At 41.9% G+C, this 9416-nt stretch overlaps 1 pseudogene; it reads left to right on the top strand.

Annotated features, from left to right (window-relative positions):
- The first annotated feature begins 4266 nt into the window (after positions 1–4266).
- LOC136515562 (probable L-ascorbate peroxidase 8, chloroplastic) lies at positions 4267–7063 on the top strand (annotated as a pseudogene).
- The last annotated feature ends 2353 nt before the right edge of the window (positions 7064–9416 follow it).

Here is a 9416-nt window from a genome sequence, read left to right as displayed (position 1 = left end):
ATGTTTGTTGTTCTACACCAAAACACATGACAACACAATTGTTCAGAAATTTCCACTACCAAGAGTTCTATTACATGAACAGATAGGCACAACTAAAGCTGAAGATAGGCGTTTCTTTATGAAAGTTGTAGACAAATCTTTTCATAATGCCATATCAAGCCATAATGGAGCTTTCTTAGACATATTCCACAACACCATAAAAGAAGTGATTCATGGGTTTCTGTTGGTCAAGTTGGGTCGACTTATTACAACATTTCAGATCCGTCGACCCAAGGGACTAATCGATTCGGTACCAGCCATCAAGAAGCAGCACCAGCTGGTAATGGTGATGTCCAGGCAGTTCAGGGTTCATCTGAACAAGCTCAAGGTACTACTACGAATCAAATATAGTATAATCCTGGATCGTTAGTACAGCATGTGCAACAGTCGGTGAGGCAAGGTCAGAACCAGGTGATCAATTTTGGCACATCAAGCCACATACCATCTTTGGCTCAAAAAATAGCACCCTTAATTCAAAGGATCCGTAGAGATATAGATCCTTATGTCTATAATTAGAGACTTCAAGTAGCAAGCCAGCAAAGGACCCAGCAGATGGAGATTCCACAGGGTTATCACTATGGCATAGATTATAACACCCTTCACATGATTCCAAATCCAAGGTATCAAGGCACACGAGATTTTAATCCACAGATGGGTTAGCAGGTGCAGAGAAATCCAAATTCAAATACTGATGAGTTGCTGCTGAGGGTGACCGAGATGATGAAAAATCAGTTCGGTCTGAAGCCAAAAGGGTTGACCTTCTTGCACAAACGCCCATATCCAGAATGGTATGATTTGGTCACTCTTCCCACAAATTACAAGCTCCTAGAGTTCGCTAAGTTCACTGGCCAAGACAGTAGAAGCATGATAGAACATGTCAGTCGGTATCTTACACAATTGGGTGAAGCATCAGTTGAGGATGCCCATCGAGTTTGTTTCTTCTCGTTGTCCCTATCAAGGCTAGCCTTCACTTGGTTTTCATCATTGCCAGTCAATTCTATTGTCAATTGGGCTACATACTTTTACACTAGGACTAGAAAAAAGAAGATTACTGATCTAATAACTATAAGGTAGAAGACTAATGAATCAGGAACTGAATTTCTTTAGAGGTTCCGAGAGACTAGGAATTTATGCTTTTCATTAAACTTGGTTGATGATCAACTAGCTGCTTTAGCTATTCAAGGAATGCTGCCAATGTGGAAAGAGAAGCTGCTAGGGTAAGAATTTGATAACTTGGGTCAATTGGCTCAACAAGTGACAGCGCTCAATAGCCAATTCTAGAGTATGCGCAGAGATACCCAATTTTAGAAGAGTACCATAGTGGCTGAAACTTACAATCCATACTCAGTTGATGATGGCTCTGATGATGAAGAAGAAGTGGTTGCCATGGCTGAATGGAATTAGGGCAAAAAGACAGTAATGGAGTTGAATCCTTGGGGAAGAGGAGTCAAGAAAAGCTTATGACTTTTATGTCACCAAATCAGATAAGCTCTTCGATTTATTGCTTGGGAAGGGGTAGATCAAGTTGCCTGATGGTCATGTTATGTTGCCCCTAGATCAGTTGAAAAATAAGAAGTTCTGTAAGTTCCATAACACTACTTCTCATTTCACTAATGAATGCAGAATTTTCCGGCAGCATATACAGAGGGCTATTCAGCAAGGAAGGCTCAAATTTGATACGCCTTGGAAAATGAAAGTTGATGATAATCCTTTCCTAGGAGATCAAAACATGGTTGATGCTGGGCTATTCAAAGGAAATACTAAGGACCTAACATCAACCAAATCAAGAGAGGCTAGAATAGTCGATCCCAAGATGCAAATATCAGCTAACGAGTATAGAGAGATTAGAAGACATCACGCTAAGCAAAAAAGCTGATATGAGCAGGGAAAAACGTCAAAAGATGGGGCGACAAAGCCGCGAGTTACATCTCGGATCCTGTTGAATAAGTGGCAGTGGCAGAAGGAAAAGGATTATCAGCATTGGTTAAAGAATCAAGAATATCAGTGTCAACTGGAAAAAGAGAGGTATGAAAGGAAACAAGTCGAATCACATTGGAATTGTCCTTTCTTCAGACATTGCTAGAATGAAGGTTTGAAGTTGCCTACCAGACATGACTGTCCAGAATGCAGCAATCAATATTAGGAGTTTATGCAATCTCAAACCAACCACCGGTCTATCCATTCTCAACATGCATATCATCATAATAACATGGATCGGCGCTTAAAAAATAAAAGTGTTCATGATCGGCTTCACTACACCACAACACCAAATTAGCGTCACACGTGTGTCGTTATAAGTTCACTAGTAACGTTAATCAGTTGGTCGCTATAGATGGTCCATGTACCAAGTGTCGATAAATGTACCTATCGCGATGAACGATCGATCGTTATAGATAGTTGGCTGTTCCATCAAACAATGGGTTAGGATAGATCAGTAAAGATGGCAGACCATTAGTCGCTATATAGGCCTACCTCCTGCTCGCTATCCAAAAGAAAAAAGGTCTGTCCGCGGGATGAAAAGTTTCCTTGGCGGGAAGTTGAAAGCAAAAAAGGCCTTCGCGGTAAAATTAGGCCCAAATAACTTCCTATCCAAACCCTAGCTTTTCATTCCTTTAGTCTTCAGTCGGCCTGAGCTCAATTGCCGCTGCCGCCTACTCTCTGCGCCCACCCGCCCGGTAGCCTCCTCTCTGCGGCCGCCTGCCTAGCCGATCCATCGCAGGTCCCACGGCCTCTGCACTGCGCCCGCCCGCATCCTCTATGCACGCCCGCCCAACTCCTCCGCCATCCAACTCCGCCGCCACCACCCAACTCCTCCTCCTATGCCACCCAACACTGCCGCCGCCACCGTCCAGTTGGCACCCTAGCCCCCACCGTGCAACCCCTTGTGCGTGGCCCTCAATTGCGACTGTGAGTGACCCCCCGTCTCATCCTCATTGATTCCATCAGGCTAGCAATCTGATCCTGTTCTTGGTTCGTAATGGTTCTTTGCCATAGCTATTGGGATCCACGACAGCAAGGACTGTAGCGTGGGCTGGAGTGGCTGCGAGGGAGAGGTGCCCTGCGATGATGTTTACGCCTGCTGCCACAACAACGATTGCTGCATCTAGAAGAAAGGTTACATTTGCTTGCTACCCTTCCTGCCTTGTTGTGCACTTGTGCTCATTATTGAGATGGCTAGATGGATGAAGCCATGTCAGTGCAGTGAGGTAGGCAATAAATTGGACCTAGAGTGTTCCTAGGGAGTCTATCAATAGGGTGTATTTAGATCTGTAGTAGTGTGAACGGTTCAAAAACATGTCAGTGCAGTGCAGTCTCAGTATTATGTGAATGGTAGGAAATAAATTGGGAAGTAGAGCGAGTAGCATGTGCATTTTCTTTTGTGTTTTCTGTATTAATTAAAAAGCAGTGAAAGCATATATAGCTGGAATCTGGCAGCATATATATTGCATCTTTAATATGGAATATGTGGTGATGTTGGACCTCAGTTTTTCTCATGGCTAGCACACACTGACAGTTCACATGGCTAGCACACACTTACAATCTTTTGGAGATTATTTGAACAGCCACAACATTGGCAGTTGCTCTTCTTGTGGGTAACGGTATGATCCTCTTTCTGTAGGCCATCTTTTTTAATATTGTGTGTGAACATGAACATGACAATCTTGTTTAAATTAAAGCCATTCTATGGATTCATGGATATGAGTATGACTGTCAAAGTATGTAGCTTCTTTGATGCTTATGGTCTTTTTTTATTTTATAGTTCATTTCTAAAGCTGCTTGATCTTTCATGAAGGGGAATGGATAAATCATGGATCAATAATGATGCTAGGTACAAAGACTTATTTCACAAAGATGAAAGTTCTATCAGTAGTTAACATGGGAATTAACTTAAAAACTACATGTAGGCACACCAAGATATATCAACAAGGGGTGAACCATTTCATAGCTTTGGCATTTGAGGATTCAGCGGTAGGAAGCAAGGTACTGTGCCCTTGCAAAAAGTGTGTTAACTCATTTTGGAGAGAGGGAAGTGAAGTACGTGAGCATTTGATATGTGATGGGTTTCTAAAAGGGTATAGAACATGGACAGCCCATGGCAGCCCATGGTCGTAGCATCCTACCTTAGCAAGCCTCAGACATTCATCTCTGTTGTTGCAGCTGCCCCTGATGATGAAGTCCTAGGATGGCGAGGGCAGGCCAAAGGCAGCATGAGGTCTGGCCTGCTGGATGGGGGCATCGAGCCCGTCATGCTCCACGCGCTCTATCGATGATTTGGCCTACGACGACGGCACCGGTGTCATCCAGCAGCGGCCGGCTCGAGTACGGCTCTAGCAGCTGGGATCTGTGGCGTGATGTGTCCTTGAGATCATGCCCCTGCAAGCTTGTGTTTAGGTTGGAACCACCCTCCCCCTTCTGAATGACATGAACATCATGCTTCCCCTTTATTTTTGTGTGCTCTCCTTCAAAGGTTTACGAAAGTGGAATACATGATAATCAGCAACCATGAATGGTTTATTTTTGTGTGCTCTCAGACATTCAAAGGTTTACTGAAAGCACCGTTGTTATCTGTATCTAACAGATACTGAAGGTACTTGAAGAAATACTGAAATCTCACCTATTGATTGAATGCAGGTAGCTGAAATGCTGAAACAGGACAACCGGAAAGTGCAGAAAAAACACCATTACTAGGCCATTCAAGCTAAGGACTGATGTGAGTTTTTACACCATTTCTTCTTGAAACTATGGTGTGGTATGTGGAGATTTGGATCTAGAGTTGGGTTCTATTCTCACTGCATTTCTGAAATATGCTTCGTTGAATTGTTTTTAGCATTCTTTGTTCAGCATGTACAGTTGTGGCACTAAACACTAATCCATGGTGCAGTGATAGTACAGTTAATACTCAGTGTTTGGGACCTTCTCCCTTCGAGGCAATAGTTGTAGGAGCTTTCACTACTCTCTGACTGATGATCGACAACTGCATTTGCTATTCTTTTGGATCATGTACTCTTGTGAATTAACAGAACACATTATAAAAGCAACAAATTCATTAGTATAAATATCTGCATCCATTGTGTTGCAATTTTTTGAAGACCGGTGGCATGTGAATCAGAGTAAGGTAGCAGGCTAGCAGAAGACAGATGGCCTCTCTTTTCATGATAATTTCAACAGATTTCTGTAATACTATCATAACCTAACATTTGAAATTTCTTCAGACATTGCACTTTACTAGGCTGATTAGTGGAAATTAGTTCCGTGCAGCATTGCACGGAATTGTTTAGTCACTATATGTACTAGTGCTTCTGTAATTATACGCAGAAGCAAGTTTACCATGTCCGTGTAGTCATATTATGTTGTGTCAATAAGTGAATGCTTTCAACTCTGTTCAGGTCTGTCTGGGGTGGCATGATTCTGGTACCTATGACAAGAATATTGAGGAGTGGCCACAGTGAGGTGGAGCTGATGGAAGCTTAAGGTTCGATGCTGAGTTGAGTCATGGAGCCAATGTTGGTATTTTCTATTTTCTTGATAGTCTAAATTTCTTATACGTTCTAGGTCAGTAGTAACTTGTAGATTTTGACTTGATTTTCACAGGTCTGATTAATGCATTGAAGCTTATCCAACCTATCAAGGACAAATACCCAGGTATCACTTATGCAGATTTGTTCCAGTTAGCAAGTGCTACGGAAATTGAGGTCATTGTCCTTTCTCTGCTTAAGTATCTCACTTGGTCATTTGATCAGTCAAGTCTATGTAGTAATATGTTTGGTCAATCACATAATATAGGAAGCTGGTGGCCCAAAAATTCCAATGAAATATGGGCGGGTTGATGTCACAGCAGCTGAGCAGTGTCCACCTGAAGGGAGGCTTCCTGGTCAGTGTTTCCAATGGGTTCTTCATTCCATACCAATGTCTCATTTTTGGTTTTGTTCAATGCTTGAAATGTGACTTATGAGAGGTATCAAACTAAATTGTTGCTAATGCACATGTTCTGCAGACACTAGCCCACGTGATCCAGCTGAACACCATAGGGAGGTATTCTATAGAATGGGCCTTGATGACAAAGGTGTGGCGGGTTTTGAAACTTAACTGTCTATCTATATTTTCTTGAGCTATGTCATTGAACTTCCGGGGCATTTGTGCAGGAAATTGTTGGACTATCTGGAGCACATACACTTGGAAGAGAAGGCCTGACCGGAGTGGCTGGGGAAAACCAGAAACAAAATATACCGTATGTTTTTATGTTCTATTTGCTTCAGTTTAAATAAGAAACAATAGGTTATTTTCAATAATATGAAGTTTTTGGGCATGCTCGAACCGTACGCTAGGCATTATTCTATATTTTGAGTACATAATACACACTTTGCTATCATGTTGTGACTTAGAATTCCTGGGGTTCTTTGCCTTACAGTGCAGTTACTTGATAAGACTTGATAACTTCTATAGTCTGTCTCCTTTTGCTATGTTTAGTGACAGAACATAATCAAGACGCAAAAACTTACCTGATAGCCAGTATTCTTGGTATTGTACTATTCTCCACCTCTTGACATTTTTTTAATTGACAAATGAAACTTCTGTTCTTCTCACTTCTCATACCCAGACTATCTTCTTTGCAAACTTCATTACCAGGCAGGTTGTGAAAATGGTTAGTTTCAATTAACCAGTACTGAGGTGTTCCTGTCATTGCATTTTGCAGAAGGATGGGCCTGGTGAGCCTGGAGGGCAATCATGGACAGTTGAGTGGTTGAAGTTTGATAACAGTTACTTCAAGGTGTGCTTTTTTTTTGTCGTGTTTATAGATCATATTATTCACGAGAATCTCTGATGATTTAAGCTGTTAACAACGCTTTAGGACATGAAGATATTCATACTACATTTCAAGTTGTCCTGCTCCTGCAAGGTCCTAGGCAGCATACCTGATGGTGTCCACAAGTTAAAAGTGCTCATTGAAGCTGTGTTTTGTTTTGAACCTATTAGAGATATGACTATGAGCTCACTGTTATTGAAATTTGAGCAGTGGCTTTAGGTGTTAGTGAGCTAAGCTTTTGGTCACAAGTGGTGGATGTATGACTTTTGGTTGCATGGGGTAGATGTTGTATGACTTTTGGTCACATGAGGTAGATGTAGGGATGTTGATGGCTTGCTCATGCACAAACTTCATGTTTGCGAGCTTCTAATGTATCTTGTACTTATGATGTTGAATCTGACCGACCTTACATTGGGCTACTCATATATGAATGAATCTATTGTCAATGTTTTATGCTCATATTAATCAATGTCCTTGTATGTATGGTTAATGTATATTGTATTGAATGTTTGTGCGTTGACAATAGATAATTTGGGTTTCATTATGTACTGCTGACTAGCAACAGATATATTGTCTCTATATGAATGATTCATGTTGGACTGTTAGTTGCTAAAAGTATTTATAGCCTCAAACTATGTGTCGGTATATATAGCCCCTAAGGCGTCAGACTGTCGGTCGCTAAAAACATGTTGGTCGGTATAGGCTATACCGACGCCACTTTCAGCGACTCTAGCTAAGTGTCGGCATAGATCTATACCGACCAATGGAATGTCGCTATATCGATCTATAGCGACCGACGGCACGTCGCTATTCTGGGGTTGTGATGTAGTGCTTGGAAAACAAGTTGTTGATCAAGACTGGGCTGATTATGAAGAAGAGGGCAACAAACAAAATATGTTTGGCAAGAAGGCCAATGGTGTCCAGGAGGTTTGACAAGAAGCTAGAAGAGAAGGGTGCAACCTCAAGTATGGCATACTATGCAAATAGCCGATAGAATGCAACTATCGGCTAATATCCAAATGGCTTTTCTGTTGCCATTAGAATTCAGAGCTCTGGCAGATCAAGAAGTTTATTCGGATTTTGATGAATCAGAGTATTTGGAGATAGTTGCCAAGTTGGTAGTTGTACAACAAGCAATATTTGATAAACTAGTCAAGCATCGGCACTTAAAGGCTTTATAAATGAAAGGTTTTGTTGATGGAAAGCCGATGAACAAGATGTTAGTGGATGGAGGTGCTTCTATCAATCTCATATCTTACACCACTTTTTGTAAACTTGGCAAGGGACCAGAAGATCTGATGGAGACTGAAATGATGCTTAAGGATTTTGGAGGTAATGCATCTCAGACCCGTGGGGCAATAAATGTCGAACTAACAATCAGGAGTAAGACTCTGCTCACCACATTCTTCGTCATCGATGCAAAAGGGTCATACAGTTTGCTCCTTGGTCATGATTGGATTCATGCGAACTATCTTTGAGCATCGCAATAGTCGATCCAATCTTTTGGGAACTAGGAGACTTCAAATGTTTTTTTGGCAAGTTATGGGAAGGAGGCTTCATTAAGATCAGCAATGAAAGCCAACAGTCGATGCAAGTGATCGGCTCTGAGAGTTTGTTTTAGTGAATTATCATGGATTCACATCGACCATTGGATTAAGGAAAAATAAGCATTAGTCCTAGATATGGGCTTAGGCCGATGTATGAGAATGCTAAATCAAATCATGAGTAATAGATCTATTAAAGGAAGTTCTGGTTCGCTTAATGGGAAGCTTGACCTAGGTTGATCAATCATTTAGCCTTTAGTATGAAAAGTTCTGTGGCAAAATATTTAAAGGGATGTTATCTTAGCATTTGATCAACACTTGATAGCCGATTCGATTAACCATCAGCTCTAATAGCCCGTGCCAGAAAGTTATCGCCTCTAGTTCAAAAAATGAAGAAACTTAAAAGACATGAAAGCCGATATGATATGTATCGCCTCCAGAGCAAAACAAAAAACAAAAACAGCCATACACAAGGGCATTGCACTGAAATACATTTGTGAAAATAATAGTAGTCTTTGTTCATCGGATTACCCTAGATACAATCTAATCAAAGACCTTGTTCACCACATCCTGAGCAGATGTGATGTCCACTATGGCCTTCGCTACCATAACAAATTCTTCGAGCAGATCCTCATGTTCCTCAGGGCCGTCGCCCATTGGGAAACCAGTCTCCATGGCGTGGAGCTCGTACCAGTTTGGACTTACGCCATGGTCAGTGCCACCACCGCACCATGACAAATGTCGTGGAGGGCAATCTCCTGAACATGGGCTGGGATGTCTTGGAGACGAGCGTCAGTGGTAGAACCCCGAGCATTGATGGCATCCGTGGCCACATTTGCCGCTAGTTTGAGAGATTCCAACTGCACCATCAGGGCTAGCAATCATAGGAATAAAAAGACTATCAAGATAAAGATAATGGAAATCAGAATGAGGGGTTCCTAGAATTCATCTTACCTACCACCATGGTGTCAGACTCAACCAGACGCTCTCAGACAGCACTGGCCTCCTCCTCGGCCGCATGAAGAGTA

The sequence above is a fragment of the Miscanthus floridulus genome, chromosome 17 (assembly GCF_019320115.1).
Source record: "Miscanthus floridulus cultivar M001 chromosome 17, ASM1932011v1, whole genome shotgun sequence".
Lineage (NCBI taxonomy): Eukaryota > Viridiplantae > Streptophyta > Magnoliopsida > Poales > Poaceae > Miscanthus > Miscanthus floridulus.
Note: the sequence above shows the minus strand (reverse complement) of the source record. Positions and strands in the feature narration are given on the sequence as shown.